Here is a 16,946-nt window from a genome sequence, read left to right on the forward strand (position 1 = left end):
CAACCAGGAATAAAAGTGAATGTTGACAACCAAGAATCATTTACTAACTTGAAATTATTTCTTGATGATGACGTGAGCAAAAGAATTGTTGTTGAGACAAAGTCAGGTAAATGACTGTACACATAAGCGGTTTTCCCAATGTACCACACAAAAGACCTATTCCGACAGTATATATGGTATTAGCATCATCATCATTATTATGATTATTATTATTATTATTATGATTATGCTTTTTACACTTCTGACTGTACTTTTAGTGTTTTGCATGTTTTACACTAGAAAGATGAGATTTAATAAAAATGTCAAATTTGAAGTAAAAAAATGCAACGCTTTTTATGTGTTTAATTGAGAAAATAACGTAACGCTAAGGAGGTTCATTTCCACTGATGTTCTCGAGTATGTGCTTCAACCTTAAGCAAATGTTGCTGGAACTACTTTATCAACATATTTGAGGATTTTGAAGACATGGATTAGGAGCCCACACATTCTCCTCTGCCCAGACTAAACAGGTTTAATTATCTGAGTCTGTCACAGTAGGACGTGTCCTTATGTCTCACGATGCACTTGGTTGCACTCATCTGCACAGCTTCTATATCTTTTTATAGTTTGGTGATCGGAATTGCACACAATACACCAGATGTGGTCTCACTAATGTATTATATAGTGTGAGCATGACGTTCCTTGGCTTATATTCTACAGTTTTTATGATATAACATAACAATGCACTTCCCTTTAATTTCCACTGATGTCCTCAAGTATGTGCTTCACCCTTAAGTGGAAAGAATGTCACAGGATCTACTTTATCAATGCCTTGGAGGATTTTAAATACCTGCATTAGGTCTCCAATCAGCCTCCTCTGCTTGAAACTAAACAGTTTTAACTCTCTGAGTCTGTCACAGTAGGATATGCCCTTAAGTCCCATGATGCACTTGGTTGGTCTCCTATGTCCTTCTTGTGCTGTGTTGACCAGAACTGCACACAATACTCCAGAAGTTGTCTCAATAGTGCATTATCTATACTAATAAAAGGCAAAGCCCTCACTGACTCACTCACTCACTGACTCACTTATCACTAATTCTCCAACTTCCCGTGTAGGTAGAAGGCTGAAATTTGACAGGCTCATTCCCTACAGGTTACTTACAAAAGTTAATCAGGTTTCATTTTGAAATTCTACGTGTAACGGTCACAACGGTCGACAACGTTCGCCATGTTGAACTTTCTTATTTATGGCCCCATCTTCATGAAATTTGGTAGGTGGTTTCCCTGCCCTAACTGAAACTGATGTACATACCTATTTCAGTGGTATGATGCCACTGTTGGCCGCCATATTGAACTTTCTAACGTCACTAATTCTCCAACTTCCCGCTCGGGTAGAAGGCTGAAATTTGGCAGGCTCATTCCGTACAGCTTACTTACAAAAGTTAAGCAGGTTTCATTTCGAAATTCTACACGTAACGGTCATAACCGTCAAAAACAACGTCCGCCATGTTAAACTTTCTTATTTATGGCCCCATCTTCACGAAATTTGGTAGGCGGCTTCCCTGCGCTAACCCAAACCGATGTATGTACTTATTTCGGTAGTATGACGCCAATGTTGGCCACCATATTGAATTTTTCAATGGTCTTTGTTACCTATGGGCCCATCATCAAGAAATTTGGTACACGGGTTCCCAACGCTAACTAAGTCCTACTTACGTACATATATACGTCCATAGCCTGCAGCTCGGTCACCGTGTGAGGAGGCGTTGGGTCCCCCATCCCAACGCCTCCCACGTTGTTGGCTGCCTACCTATATAAGGCCGTCCGTCGCTCCGGTCTCTACATTCCCTTCCTTGCTTCGCCACGGTATTCACGTCTCCCTGCTGATAACTGCAGCCTTTTTATTTAATCCACAGCTTCTCCGCTGTTTTATTGTTCATTTATTACAATTATACTGTAGTTATTGTGTAGGTATTTTAGACTTACTTTATATTGTTCAGGTACCTATTTTCATTATTGTTCCAACCGTACCCCCATTAACATGTCTATCGAGGTGATCACCATCGATCAAAGAACTGTCACTTACCGAGTGGTTTCCATGCCCGGAGATACCACCTGCCTTTTCCATTCTCTTTGTTACATATTGCACGGCCATATCAGGCTCACTCTTGATATCCGGAGGAACATTGTGTCTTATGTATTGAATGACTGGGGCAGGTTCAAGGTGTGGACTGATGACGGTACAGGAGATAATTAGACTACACAGGAGCACTAGAAAAGTGAAATGCTTAAGCCCTTCACCTATGGTTCTGCATGTGAGTTGATGGCTGCCGCTGAATTGTTCGATTGTCACTTTCAAGTTACTGAAATGGCCAAATATTTTACACCTTTGGACAACCGCCAATGCCTCTTAAACATCTTAGATTGACAGGTGACGATTTGAGTAGTGGACACTTTGATGTTTATGAATGTTTAGACTCTCAAAAGCTGGATGTGAAGTTATCGATGAAACCGGTTGTATGCTTACAACGCTTGACAGATGCCGAATGTCACTTCAACACAAGTTCTACAAATGCTAACGTCATTGAAACAAACCATGAAACTCAAACCGATTATGACAGCAGCAATCCAAGCTGTGAGATTTCAGACAAGATTACTGTTCACATGGCCAACTGTACGTTGTATGCTCAAGAGTAAGCTCAGCGCACAGCTTGGTCATATTACAACCGGAGGGCCGAACTCACAATGTGGTATACAAAGAGATCCTTAACAAATAATTATTGGCATATTTTCCCTCAGTTTAAAAAGGTTTACTTTTCTTCTTAATTAAAATTTTAAGGTAGTTCTTCACTGATGCGAGGCGCGGGTATTTTGCTAGTATAGTATAAGCATGACGTTCCTTGACTTATAATCAACAGTGTTTGTGATATAACCTAACAATGCACTTGCCTTTAATTTCCACTCATGTTCTTGAGTATGTGCTTCACTGTTAAGCTGAAAGAGTGTCACTGGATCTACTTTATCAATCCCTTGGAGGATTTTAAATACCTGCATTAGGTCCCCAATCAGCCTCCTCTGCTTGAAACTAAACAGGTTTAATTCTCTGAGTCTGTCACAGTAGGACATGCCCTGAAGTCCCATGATGCACTTGGTTGCTCTCCTCTGCACAGCTTCAAGCGCTGCTATGTCTTTCTTTGTAGCGTGGAGACTAGAACTGCACAGAATACTCCAGAATACTAGTTGTTAGTAGGGCACTGGCGTCAGGAAAGACTATAAAAATCATACCGAAACCTATCAAATATCGACCCCACACAGAAGTAAGAAGAAGAAGAGGAAGAAGACATTGAATCCCAGTGACTTTATTTAGGTAACATTTTAGTTTAGGCACTGCAAAAAGGCATCAATTTACTCTTATGTAACAAGACCTTAACATACACTTCTTAGGGTCTTCATAACACTTTCAAAGCAACAGCAAAGTGTTTATTCATCTCTGCAATGTGACCTACTAGCAAAACTTCTCTTTGGCGTGGTCTTAAGTGGCTTAACTGAGACACATTTCTCTTGATATTGCATAGAACACCCATGAATCCTTCATATGAACATTCATTTTACCGTCATGTCGATATGCCACCCTGCAAAGAGGTGAATAACCTGTCAACTGATCTATCATAAGTGTTAGGAACACAAAAAGAAGCCTTTATTAAGGTCTTGCTACATAAGAGTATATGAGTAATAGATGCATTTTTGCAGTAACTAAACTAAAGTGTTACCTTTATTCATATTTCTTGACACTGATTAGCAGAAGAAGATTCTTTAATGTCAAACTGAAAACAGATCCCTGTAAAGTGGTCTAAATTAATTGCAAATATGAACCACAGAATAGCTGATCGTGTAAGTGTTCACTTCAAGTCAGTATTCAGGAGACGGCACCCATGAAAGCCTCAAGTCAAGTCTGTACGTCGGAGCTCCACCCTGCCATTGCCGCCCTGTGTAAGCTCTGTCAGGTGTCACGGTGGTCCTGAGTGAATCACCTCCTTCAAATCCAACCACCCATTTTCACTTGGATTGAGATGTGGACTCTGACTCGGCCACCGCAGGACATTCATATTGTTATTTTGAAGCTGTTCCTGTGTAGATTTGGCTTTATTTTTGGGATCGTTGTCTTGCTGAAAAGCAAATCTTATCCCAAGGTGCAGGTGACTTGCAGACTCCATCGGCTTTTCCAACAGGATTGATTTCCTGCAGTCATTTTTCCCACACAAGCCACCCAGGGCCTGCTGCAGATAAACATCCCCACAGCCTGATGCTTCCACCACTTAACGCCATGTTTGAACACCGTGCTGCATCAAAGCACACCATCTTCACCATCAAGCACGGCGTTAAGTCCAATACTCAATGTTTCACTCATCAGACCAAAGAACCTTCTTCCAGCTGACTTTAGTCTTCCACACATTTTTTTTCTGAGATGATCTGCATATTTTTTCTATTTGCCACTCTCCCGTGAAAATGTTGCCTGCACAGCCTCTCCAATCTCAGACAACAAAACTTCTAACTCCTTCAGAGTTCTCTTGGTGGCCTCTCATGCTCTGTTCTTCAGTTTTCATGGACGGCCTGCTCTAACAGATTTCCAGCTCTGCCACACTCTGTCCACGTCTTCATGGTTGGTTGTACCGGATAGTCAATTTGGCCGCTAGAGGGCGCTCCTGCCGCCCAAACCCCGACGCATACAGACACGGGACACAAGTTTTATTTTGTTTTCCTTCTTCCTCATGGGAAACACCTTCAACCGTTTCCCACGTGTAGAGCAAAGTCACAAGCACAGCAAACACAGCACGATTCTCTTCCTTCTTTCTCCTTTCTCTCCTTCCAGCTATCCTCCCTGAGTAGTGGCGGCTGGCCCCTCTTAAAGGGTGTCCAATGACCTTCTTCCGGCAGCACTTCTGGGTGTGGTGGAAGTGCTGCCACACAGGGCTCACCAGTTCTTGCAGCACCCCCTGGTGGCATCCACGGAACCCAGCAGGGCTACTTCCAAACTCCAATTCCCAAGGGGCTCTGTGGGAGTCCGAGGCACCGATGCAAACCAGGAGGGCTGCCAACTAGCGCTCTGGAGGAGGTGATGCCCTGAATAAGCTCTCTTCCCCCCAAACCTTCCACTGGCTGGGTAAGGGTCCCAGACCGTTTGCCACATCAGTCATGTCTTCATCCCATGACTTTTGCTTTTCGTGGAGTCGCTTGGTGTGTTCTTATTTTTTCCACTGTGTAGGTTAGCCCACAAAACTGACTTCCCCTAAGTTGTCCCTTCCACAGTCAGGTGCATTTAAAGTACAATCAAGTGAAACCCCAGACAGGTGATCAAAGTGAATGTCCTTGTGTGGCCCAGTCAGAGCCCAGACCTAAATCCCACTGAAAGGTTTGAAGATAGCAGTCCACCAATGCTCACCATTCAATTTGACCAAAATTGAACAGTTCTGTAAAGAAGAGTGGGCAAATATTGCCCAATCTAGATGTGCAAAGCTGATAGAGAAGTATCCCAAGAGACTCACGGCTGTCATTAAAGCAAAAGGTGGTTCAACAAAATATTGACATTAATCCTTTATTAATCCCAGTATGTCGTGTTTTTGATTTTTTACAATTTTTCTGGGCTGTGGCTGTGATGTCTTTCGCTTCGGTGTTGTAGGTTGCGTTCAGTGAGTGAAGCTGGGAAGAAATATTTTTTTGTGTGTGTTTTCATTTAAGGCTGTAAGGCAAGGAAAGGGAATGTTTCGAAGGGGGTGATTCTTTTCTATACCCACTGTATCTATTATATCCGTTAGGTTTGACAATTTGAAAATTTTCTGTTAAGTGGACAGCTTAATTTTTTTTCCTTTTCGAGGGGACTGGGTGGTCTCGTGGTCTGGTATTCCTACAGATTTTATTTTTTCTCCAGCCGTCTGGAGTTTTTTTGTTTTTTCTGTCCCCCCTGGCCATTGAACCTTACTCTTATTCGATGTTAATTAATGTTGATTTATTTTGTTTTATAATTGTGTCTTTCATTTTTCTATTCTTTATTATGTAAAGCACTTTGAGCTACTGTTTGTATGAAAATGTGCTATAGAAATAAATGTTGTTGTTGTTGTATCTCCATTGAACTAATTCTGGGACTTCTGAAACCAATGGGGTGTCACATTAAAGGAGGTGATTACTTAAGGGGTCAATTGCTTTGTTTTACATTTGTATCTAATTTAGAGGTCTGGTTTCACTTTGATATTAAAGAGTCTTCATCTATAATCAGTGTCAAAAAAGCCAAATGAAATCCCCTGTGATTCAATGGTGTATAAACATCCCCTTTTTATAGGCACTGTGCAGGGTTCCACGAAGAGAAAGATTTGCAGAGATGGCTTTGTAGGTATCCACAGCCTTTTGCTTTTTTCACTCTTTCAAAATGGAAGATTTCAAGGCGTCAAGATGACCTCACACAGCAGTACAGGGCCAGTGAGGGTTCTAATTATGTAGGCAGAAATGTTCTGTAACCCGCCTCATAACAGAAGGTTCAATGAGTCCGAAGGCAAAGGAGAGCTGAAAGGGTTAATTTTATCTACCTTATTAGGACAATGAAGAAGTTCTATTTTTTTTTTTCCCAGCATTCATCCCTCTTGTGCTCGTCTTCCAGTTCTACTTACACTGCCTGATTATATAAGACATGGCAGCACTCCAAGGTGGAGAGCCTCAGCTCACAGCCTGGCGGCCTTCTTCCCTTCCATTAACCATTCAGGCAAATCTGCTCAAAAAACAAAGACAGAAAGCCTTGAATATATTTCCTCATTTCATGAATTTCTTTTTTTCCAAATAAATTTTGTTGCCCCCATTGGCTCTCAGGGTTAACTTCGCATGATTTAAATGTAAAACAAGAACCTAAAGTGAAGGTGCACTTAGAACCCTAACACTTAGAACAGCATCCATTAACTGGTGTGATGGACGGCCGGCGGTTCAGTCCGGCCGGGACGTCCTAGAATGGGAAGAAGGGAGAAGAGCAGCCTTTTCAGGACACTGCCTCCCCTGGGATGCTAGATGGCAGCTCCCCTGGACGGTAACAATTCCCCGGATTCCCCTTTAGGGCATCCTGGGACATGGAGTCCGTTTTCTCAGCCCTGTTGGGTGCCATGGGTGCCACCAGGGGGAGCTCACAAAGAACCTGGGGACTCCTACTCTTACTACATCCCGGAAGTACTTTGGACTCACGAAGCCAGAAGCCCGCAGTACTTCCGGGCTACTTGAGGACTGAGGATGTGGCGTTTGACCCGGAAAAGAGAAGGGACACTTCTGGGTCAAGGGATATAAAAAGGACTATGGGAAACACAGCAAAGAGAGCCGCTGGGAGTGGAGGATTGTATTGTGATTATTGTTGTTATTATTATTATTATTGAAGAATTGTGGTGAGTGTGGTGGTTTGTGCACTGTATTGAAGAAAATAATATTAAAGAATTCTTCTTGGTGTTTTACAAGTGTGTCTTGGACGTCTGTCTGTTGGGTTTCACTAGGAAACAGTGCCCCTAGCGTCCACACCAGTTTTAAAACCTGGCTCATCCAGGACACACGTCTACACTACTAATTTTACGTTTAAAAAATAGTCTCCATTTTAACCTTTGTTCACACTACCCTGTGGCCAGTACACATGCGCCAAAATACAGGAAAACGCATACGCCAACAAACATCAGATTTATGAAACCAGCACACATTTCTATGCAATTTTCCATCCATCCATCCATCCATTTTCCAACCTGCTGAACCCAAATACAAGGTAACGGGGGTCTGCTGGAGCCAGTCCCAGCCAACACAGGGCACAAGGCAGGAACCAATCCCGGGCAGGATGCCAACCCACCGCAGGACACACACAAACACACCAACACACCAAGCACACATTAGGGACAATTTAGGATCACCAATGCACCTAACCTGCATGTCTTTGGACTGTGGGAGGAAACCGGAATACCCGGAGGAATCCCACGCAAATACGGGGAGAACATGCAATCTCCACACAGGGAGGACCCGGGAAGTGATCCCGGGTAGAAATCTACATTTTGTACCTAATACTTGTATGCAAAATTTGGTTGACCTAAGTGAAACCATTCTCAAGTTGTCATGTTTACACACACACATACGCACACAGAGACAGACACTCAGACACACACAGACATAATTCCAATAATGGTAGTTTTGGACTCAGGAAGGTCTAAAACGTCAAGATTCATCAAAGTCTCGAAATCAAATTTTTGGACAATTACAATACTTTCCTTATACTTCGTATACGATAAAGTAAAAAATGATAGGTTGAATTATAAAAACTATTGAATAACAGTCAAGAGATGTGCTGCTCAGACTACTGTACATAGTGCACTAGTGACACCACATCTGGGGTACAGTGTGCAGTTCTGGTCACCACGCTACAAGAAAGACATAGCAGCACTTGCAGAGAAGAACAACCAAGTGCATCATGGGACTTAGGGACATACCCTTCTGTGACAGACTCTGAGAATTAAACCTGTTTAGTCTCAAGCACAGGAGACAGCATGGGGTGCTCATCCAGGTGTTCAAAATCCTCAAAGGCATTAATAAAGTACATCCATCTTAATTCTTTCGGTTTAATGGTGAATCACTTACTCAAGGACATCAATGGAAATTAACAAGAAGTACATTAGTACTGAAGCCAGGAAGCACTCCTTTATAAAAAGAGTTAAAAAAATCAAATTCAAAATCTCAAAATGGAGGATTCCAATACTTTCCCTATACAGTCGACCCTCGATATACGACCGGCCTGACATGGTTGGACAACTTGGTTTACGACCAAAATTTTTGTTTTAAATTACGACCAACGTCTTGTGTTATGACCCGAATGCGGTCACGTGTATCCGCTTGTGCGATTGTAAACCAACAGCTGAGAGCGTTCGTAAGCGTCAGTCGGAGCCCAGATACATGTGTTTGTGGACGCAATTTTGGTCAGTGCAGTGATTTATATAATTTATTTCGATAATTGCTAAGGAAGGAAGTGAAGGTAATGAAGATAAAGAAAGCGATCACAATCGAAACGAAGAAGGAAATTGTGTGGAAATATGAGAGTGGCGTTCGTGTGACCGATCTCGTTAATATGTACAGCATGTCGAAATCCACCATCTTGACAATCTTACTAAGAAAAGATTTGTATAAGGAAGCTCCTTCCAAACAATAACCACCTTCCATTTCATTCTCCTCTTCCTCCCTTCCTGCAAGCCAAAGATGTCAACTTAAATGGTGAGTACAGTATGAAATTGTTGTTTCTGGTAGGCTAGGCACTTTTTATAACCTTTTGGTTAGTAGATTAGAAAAATTATTGGTGTTTTTGGTAAATTATGCACATTATACAATCCATTTTTATTCTAAAAAGGTTAAATAAGTGTTGCTGTGGGAGGCTCGGAACGCATGAAAAATAGTCTTGACTTACAAACAACTTGAGTTACAATCAGCCCTTGCAAACGAACTGAGTCCGTAAGTCAAGGGTCCACTGTACTTGTATATGAGAAAGTCAGGGAGGTCTAAAACGTTGAGATTCATCAAAATTTCAATATCAAATTTTTGGACGATTACAATACTTTCCATATACTTTGTATTCTAGAAAGTAAAAAAATAACAAAAAAGTTCTTCAGTACAGCTTTGTCCCTCTTAAAAGGGAACTAAAATATAGTCTGTTCATCATATTCATCACATTTGAGCTTTAATATGTTTGTCACATCAACACAAATTACAATAACACCTTGGAGTTATGAATTATTAAATGTGTGAGTCATTCAGCTGCTTTGGCTGCATTTCCCTACTTGATCAAAGATGTCGTCATTTCCCAGTTTCTCTGAGATTTTGCATACGAATGGGTCAGAGTTGCTGTAAATATTCTCACATTCCCTCATTACGTTTTCTTTTATAACTCCCACCGTTTACATTGAAAGTAAAAATCTACCTCTATTCATCAGGTTTTTAGTGGCCTATAAATCAGTTTCTCTGGTTTTCTCCGGGCGCTCCGGTTTCCTCCCACAGTCCAAAGACATGCCGGTTAGGTGGATTGGCGATTCTAAAACTGGCCCTAGTGTGTGCTTGGTGTGTGGGTGTGTTTGTGTGTGTCCTGCGGTGGGTTGGCACCCTGCCCAGGATTGGTTCCTGCCTTGTGCCCTGTGTTGGCTGGGATTGGCTCCAGCAGACCCCCGTGACCCTGTGTTCGGATTCAGCGGGTTGGAAGATGGATGGATAATCGGAATAAATAGTTTGAGTGGCATTTTAGAATAATCGGGTTATTAAAGCACAATTAAATGCGGTAATTGGGGGAGTTAGAATTTTAAATGGAGGTGGGCAGCTCGCTCCACCAGCTAGGAGCTATATACAAAGAGAGTCTCAAATGAGATTTGATGCCTTGCAGAGGTAGCAATCACCAGACGCCATTTATCGCTAGAGATCTTTGTCATCCTGAACCCAGTGTGACAGACTCTTACCTTGATTTACGGTAGGTAAGCCTGCTCATTGTTGTTAGAGGTCAGGCCTAACACAGTTCTGTCACCAGCAAACCCAACAATGATGATAGAATTATGTGTAGCCGTGTGGTCGTATGTGAAGAGGGAGTTCAACAGAGGACTCAGCACACAGCCCTGTAGAGCTCCAGTGTTGAGAGTGGAGAATGATGAAGTATGACCACCCATTCAATCCACCTGGGGTTTGCCTGTCAAGAAGTTTAAAATCCAGCTACACAATGAAGAACTCAGCTGCAGGTCCTCGAGCTTGGAGATGAGCTTTAAGGGGATTACAGTGTTAAATGTCAAGCTATATTCTATAAATAGCGTTCACACATAATTCCCTATCCTGTTGTCCAGGTGGGCCAGTACTTTATGAAGGATCAAGGTGATGGCACCCTCTGTGGAAGCTACTGAAGCGATATGCAAACTGTAATGGAGCCATTTTTCGGCAGAGAAGATTTTTTGATTAACCTCTTGAAGAACTTCATTGCTGTAAACGTTTCTGCCATGCCAAGTAGCCATAGATCTCCCCACAACTAACATTCGATGCTGTTTTGACCACATTTTAATTGGAATCTGCTATCTGTGTGTTGGCTTTTAGACTTACATGATATTATAAAATTCTATTAATTAACAAGCACTGTATGGATTCCAATAATATATTGAATTACACTGTATTATCACTATTATTATTAAATATAACTTTAGAACATCAGAACAATCTTATCGAGAACAGGCCATTCAGCCCAACAAAGCTTGCCAGTCCTACCCACTCAATTATTCTTAAAAACATCAAGTTGAATTTTGAAAGTCCCTAAAGTCTTCCTGTCTACCACACTAATGTGTCACTTATTCCATGTGTCTGTGTGAAGAAAAAATTCCTAATTTTTCTATGAAATTTACCCTTCACAAGTTTCCAACTGTGTCCCAGAGTTCTTGATGAACTCATTTTAAAGTCACTGTCTTCACTAATTCCCTTCCTAATTTTAAACACTTCAATCAGGTCTCCTCTTAATCTTCTTTTGCTTAAACTGTAAAGGCTCAGCTCTTTAAATCTTTCCTCATAATTCATCCCCTGTAGCCCTGGAATCAGCCTAGTCGCTCTTCTCTGGACCTTTCTTTAGTACTACTATGTCCTTTTTGTAGTATGGAGACCAAAACTGAGCACAGGACTCCAGATGAGGCCTCACCAGTGTGTTATAAAGCTTGAGCAGAACCTTCTTGGACTTGTGCCCCACAACTAAAAGTTACGTAATGTGACATCAGCTTTAGAATATTAGAACAATCTAGATGAGAACAGGCCATTCAGCCCAACAAAGCTTTCCAGTCCTATCCACTGTAATTCTTCTAAAAAAACATCAAGTCAAGTTTTGAAGGTCCCTAAACTCTTACTGTCTACCATACAACTTGGTCGCTTATTCCAAGTGTCTTTGGTTCTTTGCGTAAAGAAAAACCTCTTAATGTCTGTGTAATATTTCCCCTTAACAAGTTTCTAACTGTGTCCCCATGTTCTTGATGAACTCATTTTAAAATACAAGTCTCGACCCTCTGTACTAATTCCCTTCATAATTTTAAACACTTCAATCATGTCACCTCTTAATCTCCTTTTGCAAAAATATCTCACAAAAGTTCTCGAATGTTACAACAAGCACACATTTTCTAACTTGTTGTTTTGTATTTGGCTGATGCCTTTCTGTAAGGTGTCTTACATGTTTATGGCTCACTGCAGATTTTTCATTTATTCAGATGATGCACAGCAGGCTTCCTTGAGGCCTAACATTCAGACTCATAGCTACCACATCACATTAAAACTTTCCATGTTCTCCTGGTTGCCCAGTTTTTTGCTCACATTCCAAACTAGAAAAAAACCTCTGTCTTTTTGCCAGTTTGATTCTAGGGGTCCGTCAGCGGTGTGTTTTTGCTCCTACTCTGTTCAATGCTTGTATGGACTGGGTGTTGGGCAAGGTCGTTGGTTCCAGCGGCTGTGGGGCTTCTGTTTGTGAAGAAAGATTCACGGATCTTGACCTTGCTGACGATGCTGTGATCTTCGCAGAGTCAATGAAGGCTCTGATTGGGGCGCTCGAGAGACTGAGTGAGGAGTCTGAGTGTCTGGGCTTGTGAGTGTCCTGATAAAAACCAAAGAGCCAGGCCTTTAATGACCTCTTGGGCACAGCCATCAGCAGTGTGTCTGTCTGCGAAGAAAGTGTTGACCTCGTCGAGAGGTTTACTTACCTCGGTGGTGACATTCATGTCTCTGGTGACTCTTCCTGTGAAGTCAGTAGACGGATTGGGAGAGCATGGGGGGGTCATGAGGTTGTGGAAAGGGGTGTGTGGCGCTCCTGATATCTCAGCAAAAGGATGAAGGTCAAGTCTTTAGAGTCCTGGTGCTTCCTATCTTGCTATATGGTTGAGAAACATGAATGCTATTCAGTGACCTGAGATGAAGACTGAACTCCTTTGGTACTGTGTCTCTTCAGAGACTCCATGAGTACCGCTGGTTTGACTTTGTGTTGCTCATGGAGTCCCAAATGAGGCACATTACCTGCATTTTGAGGGAGCGTCAGTTACGGCACTACGGCCATGTGGCGCATTTTCCCGAGGGTGATTCCCACTCTCCCAAAACAGATAGTTGAAATATCATATTCTTTTTGTTCTTTACATCAGTCATATCATACATGTTGCACACCAGGGATTTTTCCTGCCTTGCATCCAAACCAGCTTGGGTAGGCTCCAGGTTTCCTGTGATCCTGCTCTGGATAAGCAGGTTTAGATAATTTGTATATTGCTCTTAATCTCAGATGCGGTCTCTATCGTTTTGTACCTGTCCATACTCTTATTAATTGCACCTGCTCTACTCATTAAGGGTTTGTTCTTCTTATGGTGGGCTATTCAAGTCTTCACACTACATGCTTGTATTTCTTTATTTCCTTCAGTACAGCTAGGTGGGGTCTGCACACTAATTCAAGCCTAAGACCCTTGTTTTTCCTAAGCCCCTGTGATTTTCATGGTCACGCCTGTCAGAACACTGTAGATTCTGTTTTCTGATTTTTGATCTTTTCAGGCCTGCAGGTGCAAAATTCTGTCTATAAATTGTTTTTGCCTGAGATGGATTCGGAGATTAACATGGCTGGTAGAAAATAACATAGCCCAGTGTTTGAGATTTTTGAATGCAATACTGAAGGCATTCATTATAAGCGCATTGTCGTTGGAGCAGGATATATTGTGTGCTGTAGACATGTAGAGTAAAAAACCCTCACACCTTAAAATTCACCAAGTTTTCATTACAAATTGTCTCATTGTGGGCAATAAAAGGAAAAGAAAAAAGTGTCAACACTCAGCACAGATTTGTTCAGCACAAATAACAGAAAATATTTAAAAAATTATAAAATTGTGTAAAACTGTTCATATTCAGTACCTGGTTTTGATTTTTTTTGACAAAAACAAAACCAAATAGTAAACTGGGTCATGTAGTGTAGTAAGCTTCCACTAACATTAAACTCATATTATATCCAAACCTGTTAAATGTACAGTTCCGTCTCATTGTGACACAAAAACTAAACTCCATAGTAGCCCTTTAACTGTATCATAATTACTAAAACTAAAACTAAAGCTAATATATTTAAAAATAAAATAGAAATGTCTTTGTAAAATTAAAACGAAATTAAAACTAAAAATAGACGATGAAGGAAAACTAAAACTAAACTGAATTTTCAAGTAAGGTCAGAAGAAATATAGAAATTAAAACTAACACAAAAAGGCAAAACTATAATAACCTTGGTGTGTCCTGCCATGGACGTGTGCCACCTAGAGGTGGATTCCTGAATTGCACCTAATGCTTCCAGTTAAAATTACAGCCACCTATTCCCAGACTGCCATAAATTTGGTCTCAAAAGAAATGAATGGATGAATAAATTGATAAAAGCAGATCAGGTGGAACATTGTTTAAAGGAAGAGAGGGGGACAAACAGGCAACAAACACAAAGGGCTCGTTTAACGCACCTTTGTTGGCAACAGGTATGCTTCTCTCAGACATTGACTGGACCACTCACCTCTGTACTCCTGATGGTGAACTCCAAACAAGTGTGTTCATTTGATGAGCAATCAGAAGTCTGCAGCTGCACTGAATTCTGGGTAAAAATAAGAATAAAATAAAAAAAGCATCAGTGTTGTTACAGTTTTATAAATGGCCTGCTGTGCAGTACTAGCATACAGATCAGACCCACACTGCGAAAATCGCAGAGATACTCAGATACAGCAACCTTTACTTTTATTAGCTTATCAGATGCTTTTATCCAAAGCGACTTACAAAAAGAGGTCAACATAACTGAGTAAAAGTCAGTCTGTGGGACTGTTTTGGGAACAAGTGTTACAGGACAAAGGGGCAAAATGGATCATCAGAAGTGAAGAACTCAGAACAAAAGGCAAGCTAATTACACATAAAAACTAAAAGATAGAAATTCACCAAACAAAAAAGTCTTCCTAAGCACATGGATGGAGTTTAGAAGTTAGAATGGAGGTTGGCAGCTCATTCCACCCGCTAGTAGCTACACATAAAAAGAGTCTACACTGAGATTTAATGTCATGCAGAAGTGACATCACCGGGTGTCTTTTATTGTCGCTTACTTATCTGAACTTATCATTACATACAGAGCGCACATAAAGATCTTAAGATGCCGGCCTGCTTATGCTTCCAAGGAATAACAAAATAACAGTGGGAGGTCGAGGTTTTAGCTCCAGGGCCCCTAAACTGTGGAGTGGTCTGCCTGATACAAAAGACATGACCCTTCAGTCCCCTCAGCTTTTAAATCAGGCTGCAAACTCACTACTTCAGTTTAGCACACCCTGACTAGAGCTGCTGATTAGCTGTGCAGACTGCATCTCTGTTATTAGTCATTGGTACTAAAATATAAGTAATATTAAGATATGTATAAACTGTTGCTAAATCGGCCCTGTTCTGTTTCTCTTCTTGGTATCCTCATGTGGCACTTGGCCCATGTGGCCACTGTTCTACTGCCAAGTTGGTTTACCTGCCTTAAGAAAAAGTCATCTCAGATAAAGGAACCCTGGTAATGTAGAAGGAATTTTTTTTTTATATTAGCATAGAGAATAGCAAATTAACATAAAGAGCCATAAAAAGTAATTAATAGCTTCTAAAATATTAAGATTAAGCATAAATTAGAATGTTAAGCAAATAAGATAGGTCAAGCAAATAGTTAACTAAAAATCAGTTATATTGCATATTATTCTGTTATATAAGCTTACAGCAAAATATCTAGTCTGGGAAAGAACAGAAATTGAGACATCGAAACCAGCTTCGGACAAGATAAGAGTTTGAGAACACCTGTGATTCAAGGCTAGGAAGCTAGGAAGCGATAACACAGAGAAGATGGCTCTGGAAGGCGCGTAGCGAAACCTGCTGGGTTGATGAATCAGCAGAAAGCAAGGTCACACTGATGTAATGCATGAAGAGAAAATCTTAGTATATTCAGGCATTAGTAATAATTATAGCAGAACATATTAGAAATTAACTTTAGTGTAGAAATTAAGACAATCAGGTATGCCAAGCAATGATAAAATGAAAGTATATCCAATATTTCTTTTTAATTAAAGTTTAGCTTTAGGCCAATATTATAGTATAGCTTGAAAGGCTAGAGGAGGAAGTGACGCCATGAAAGACCAAATATGGAATAGAGGACATCTGCCCAGTTGAAGAACCAATCAGGAATAAGAAAAACAGAAACTGGAATAAACAATAGACAGTATATCCAGGTGCAGAATGAGCTCATTGAACAAGGTTAAAATGATAAGAAATTGTTATAAAAACTTGGATTATGGCAACGTTCAGGGCTCAGTCTCATTCGGCCGAATTGGGTTGAGTCCGTGTGGTTGATTTATTGCAATAAAGCCTTAAAACTGTGTCTGTCTATCTCGAGTCCTAATAGCCTTTATTTTTAGGTAAAAAGCCTTCTGATGATGAATTTTTTGCCACGACAGTATCATTGGGTAGAAGGGTTCTTTCACCTGATTGGCTGGCCCAGCAGTGGGGGGAGGCGGCTAGTTGGACGGGGTCTCTATATATAGTCTGTAAATTGTATTTCACTGCTCACATCTGTTCATCCATCCATCCATTCATTTTCTGCCCCTCACATTCAGCTGATGGGTACTCCTAGCTGCTGGCAATTCTGGGAACCACAATCAAGCAGCGCATCATTTTATAAAGCACCATGTCAAGTTTCTTTATAAAGCACACAATATACAGACATGCCCTGTCTTTCTTCTGATAAAAAAAAAACGAAAAAAAAAAAAAATTAAATAGAAAGATAAATAAGCAACCAGAATCTTGTCAATGCCGGACTTTTCACTTGGAATTGTAAGTCAGTAGGATCACAGGGCAGCATGGTGTTCCAGTTTTATCGCAAATGATATAGGTGACAGACTAATTCTCCTCGCAGAAAGCAT

General features: G+C 41.0%; 1 protein-coding gene across 4 annotated transcripts in view; it reads right to left on the bottom strand.

Annotated features, from left to right (window-relative positions):
* The window catches only part of lrrc4ca (leucine rich repeat containing 4C, genome duplicate a), a 2,071,324-nt gene that overhangs the window by 192,678 nt on the left and 1,861,700 nt on the right, over positions 1-16,946 (bottom strand). For all 4 annotated transcript variants that reach the window (XM_039744122.1, XM_039744130.1, XM_039744113.1 and 1 more), the window contains one exon: positions 14,537-14,614. The gene's annotated coding sequence lies outside the window, so the exon portion shown is untranslated. The remainder of the gene's footprint in view (positions 1-14,536; positions 14,615-16,946) is intronic.

The sequence above is a fragment of the Polypterus senegalus genome, chromosome 1 (genome assembly GCF_016835505.1).
Source record: "Polypterus senegalus isolate Bchr_013 chromosome 1, ASM1683550v1, whole genome shotgun sequence".
NCBI lineage: Eukaryota > Metazoa > Chordata > Cladistia > Polypteriformes > Polypteridae > Polypterus > Polypterus senegalus.